Genomic DNA, 4,922 nt, shown 5'->3' with positions numbered 1-4,922 from the left:
GCATAAAAAGTCGTAAAACGTCATAGTATAGTAAGGCATAAAAACGTCACAGTATATTAAGGCATAAAAACGTCACAGTATATTAAGGCATAAAAACGTCATAGTATAGTAAGGCATAAAAACGTCATAGTATAGCAATGCATAAAAAAGTCATAGTATAGAAGGGCATAAAAACTTCATAGTATAGTATGGCATAAAAAGTCATAAAAAGTCATAGTGTAGTTTGGCATAAAAAGTCATAAAAACGTCATAGTATAGTAAGGCATAAAAAAGTCATAGTATAGTTGGCATTAAAAGTCATAAAAATGTCATAGTATAGTAAGGCATAAAAACGTCATAGTATAGTAAGGCATAAAAAGTCATAGTATAGTTTGGCATTAAAAGTCATAAAAACGTCATAGTATAGCAACGCATAAAAAAGTCATAGTATAGAAGGGCATAAAAACGTCATAGTATAGTTTGGCATAAAAATTCATAAAAACGTCATTGTACAGCAAGGCATAAAAATGTCATGTATAGTAAGGCATAAAAAAGTCATAGTATAGTTTGGCATAAAAATTCATAAAAACGTCATTGTATAGCAAGGCATAAAAATGTCATAATATAGTTTGGCATTAAACGTCATAAAAAAGTCATAGTATAGTATGGCAAAAAAAAGTTGTAAAAACTCATATTATAGAAGGGCATAAAAACTTCATAGTATAGTATGGCATAAAAAGTCATAAAAAGTCATAGTGTAGTTTGGCATAAAAAGTCATAAAAACGTCAAAGTATAGTAAGTCATAAAAACGTCATAGTATAGTAAGGCATAAAAAAGTCATAGTATAGTATGGCAAAAAAATGTTGTAAAAACTCATATTATAGAAGGGCATAAAAACGTCATAGTATAGTATGGCATAAAAAGTCATAGTGTAGTTTGGCATAAAAAGTCATAAAAACGTCAAAGTATAGTAAGTCATAAAAACGTCATAGTATAGTAAGTCATAAAAACGTCATGTATAGTAAGGCATAAAAAAGTCATAGTGTAGTTTGGCATAAAAATTCAAAAACGTCATAGTATAGCAAGTCATAAAAAAGTCATAGTGTAGTTTGGCATAAAAAGTCATAAAAACGTCAAAGTATAGTAAGTCATAAAAACGTCATAGTATAGTAAGGCATAAAAAAGTCATAGTATAGTATGGCAAAAAAAAGTTGTAAAAACTCATATTATAGAAGGGCATAAAAACGTCATAGTATAGTATGGCATAAAAAGTCATAGTGTAGTTTGGCATAAAAAGTCATAAAAACGTCAAAGTATAGTAAGTCATAAAAACGTCATAGTATAGTAAGTCATAAAAACGTCATGTATAGTAAGGCATAAAAAAGTCATAGTATAGTTTGGCATAAAAATTCAAAAACGTCATAGTATAGCAAGTCATAAAAATGTCATGGTATAGTATGGCATAATGAGGCATAAAAATATCATAGTGTAGTAAGGCGTAAAAAGTCATAAAAACGTTATAGTATGGTAAGACATAAAGCGTCATAAAAATGCCATTTTATAGTAAGGCATAGAAAAGTCATAGTATAGCAATGCATAAAAAAGTCATAGTATAGAAGGGCATAAAAACGTCATAGTATAGTATGGCATAAAAAGTCGTAAAAAGTCATAGTATAGTTTGGCATAAAAATTCATAAAAAAGTCATAGTATAGTAAGGCAAAAAAAAGTTGTAAAAACTCATATTATAGAAGGGCATAAAAACGTCATAGTATAGTATGGCATAAAAAGTCATAAAAAGTCATAGTGTAGTTTGGCATAAAAAGTCATAAAAACGTCAAAGTATAGTAAGTCATAAAAACGTCATAGTATAGTAAGGCACAAAAACGTCATAATATAGTTTGGTATTAAAAGTCATAAAAATGTCATAGTATAGTATGGCATAAAAAGTCGTAAAACGTCACAGTATAGTAAGGCATAAAAACATCATAGTATAATAAGGCATAAAAACGTCATAGTATAGTAAGGCATAAAAAAGTCATAGTATATTATGGCAAAAAAAAGTTGTAAAAACTCATATTATAGAAGGGCATAAAAACGTCATAGTATAATTTGGCATAAAAAGTCATAAAAACGTCATAGTATAGTAAGGCATAAAAAAGTCATATTATAGTTTGGCATAAAAAGTCATAAAAACGTCATAGTATAGTAAGGCATAAAAACGTCATAGTATAGTAAGGCATAAAAAGTCATAAAAAGTCATAGTATAGTTTGGCATTAAAAGTCATAAAAACGTCATAGTATAGCAATGCATAAAAAAGTCACAGTATAGAAGGGCATAAAAACGTCATAGTATAGTATGGCATAAAAAGTCATAAAAACGTCATGTATAGTAAGGCATAAAAAGTCATAGTATAGTTTGGCATAAAAATTCATAAAAACGTCATTGTATAGCAAGGCATAAAAATGTCATAATATAGTTTGGCATTAAAAGTCATAAAAAAGTCATAGTATAGTATGGCAAAAAAAAGTTGTAAAAACTCATATTATAGAAGGGCATAAAAACGTCATAGTATAGTATGGCATAAAAAGTCATAGTGTAGTTTGGCATAAAAAGTCATAAAAACGTCAAAGTATAGTAAGTCATAAAAACGTCATAGTATAGTAAGTCATAAAAACGTCATGTATAGTGAGGCATAAAAAAGTCATAGTATAGTTTGGCATAAAAATTCAAAAACGTCATAGTATAGCAAGTCATAAAAATGTCATGGTATAGTATGGCATAACGAGGCATAAAAATATCATAGTGTAGTCAGGCGTAAAAAGTCATAAAAACGTTATAGTATGGTAAGGCATAAAAATTCATAGTATAGTAAGGCATAAAAATGTCATAGTATAGTAAGGCATAAAAAAGTCATAGTATAGTTTGGCATAAAAATTCATAAAAACGTCATTGTATAGCAAGGCATAAAAATGTCATAGTATAGTTTGGCATAAAAATTCATAAAAAAGTCATAGTATAGTATGGCAAAAAAAAGTTGTAAAAACTCATATTATAGAAGGGCATAAAAACGTCATAGTATAGTATGATATAAAAAGTCATAAAAAGTCATAGTGTAGTTTGGCAAAAAAAGTTGTAAAAACTCATATTATAGAAGGGCATAAAAACGTCATAGTATAGTATGGCATAAAAAGTCATAGTGTAGTTTGGCATAAAAAGTCATAAAAACATCAAAGTATAGTAAGTCATAAAAACGTCATAGTATAGTAAGGCACAAAAACGTCATAATATAGTTTGGTATTAAAAGTCATAAAAATGTCATAGTATAGTATGGTATAACGAGGCATAAAAATATCATAGTGTAGTAAGGCGTAAAAAGTCATAAAAACGTTATAGTATGGTAAGACATAAAGCGTCATAAAAAAGCCATTTTATAGTAAAGCATAGAAACGTCAAAAAAATGTCATAGTATATTAAGGTATAAAAAGTCATGAAAATGTCATGGAATAGTAAGGAATAATGAGTCATAAAAACTTCATAGTATAGTAAGGCAAAAAAACGTAATAGTGTAGTAAGGCAAAAAAATGTTACAGTATAGTAAGGCATAAAAAGTCATAAAAACGCTTGTAGAGTAGTAAGGCATAAAAACGTCACAAAACAACATAGCATAATAAGCTATAAAAACATCATAAAGCCGTCATAGTATAGTAAGGAATAATGAGTCATAAAAACGTCATAGTATAGAGGGGCATAAATACGTCATAGTATAGTAAGGAATAATGAGTCATAAAGCATAGAACGTCATAAAAACTTCATAGTATAGTAAGGCATAAAAAGTTATAAAAACGTCATAGTGTAGTAAGGCATAATAAGTCATAAAATGTCATATTATAGTAAGGCATAAAAACGTCATAGTATTGTAAGGCATAAAAACGTCATAGTATTGTAAGGCATAAAAAGTCATTAAAACTTAATAGTGTAGTAAGGTATAAATACGTCAAAGTATAGTAAAATATAAAAAGTCATAAAAATGTCATAGTATAGTAAGGTATAAAAAACTCATTGTTCAGTAAGGCATGAAAAGTCATAAAAACGTCATAATATAGTAAGGCATAATAAGTCATAAAAATGCCATAGGATTGTAAGGCATAAAGAGAAAAAAAAAACGTCATTGTATAGTAAGGTGCAAAAAGTCATAAAAACGTCATAGTATAGTAAGGCATAAAAAGGCATAAAGACATCATATTGTAGTAAGGCATAAAAATTTCAAAGTATATTAAGGCATAAAACGTCATAGTATAGTAAGGTAGTAGAGTCGCAAATTAACGTGATTTGCATGTTTTTGTACTGCGGGAGGAAGCCAGAAAGAAAGAAAACGCACGCAGGCAAAGGGAGAACATGCAAATTCCACACAGAAATGTCCCAGACTGGGGTTCCAACCCCGAACTTTCTAAATTTGAGTAGACATTTCTAACCACTGTTCTGAGTACATTTTGTTTGTATAGGGGTTGTAGACTGAAGAGAGAAAATTAAAATTTTCATTAGCAATTGCAAAAACACAGTTATTGTATTAAACCTAGTTTTGGTTGCTGATACAACACACATAAATCATATCTGTTCGCTAACACAGTGTGTCTATCAGCATTTCACAGTGTCTTGAAATCATATAAAGTCTACTCTTAAATTACCTTCAATGAAACAGACAGGGATATTATACACAAAAAAACATGTCTACTCAAGTTAAGCCTCGGCTTGCATGCAAGTCACTGCTCCTCTGTGTGGGAGGCAACAATTTTCTTCGTTAAACTATCCCGACTTGTTTTGTGGCCAAAAGGAACCAGGCAGTTATGATGGCAATGAACTGGCATGATTCATGACAGTGCAACAGGCAAAATTAAATAAATAAATATAATGTGCAGTGCAGTGTGCAGTTCACTTCCTGT

Source organism: Seriola aureovittata, chromosome 15, assembly GCF_021018895.1.
Source record: "Seriola aureovittata isolate HTS-2021-v1 ecotype China chromosome 15, ASM2101889v1, whole genome shotgun sequence".
Taxonomy (NCBI): Eukaryota; Metazoa; Chordata; class Actinopteri; order Carangiformes; family Carangidae; genus Seriola; species Seriola aureovittata.
The sequence above is the reverse complement of the archived record's forward strand: the minus strand, read 5'-3'. Positions refer to the sequence as shown.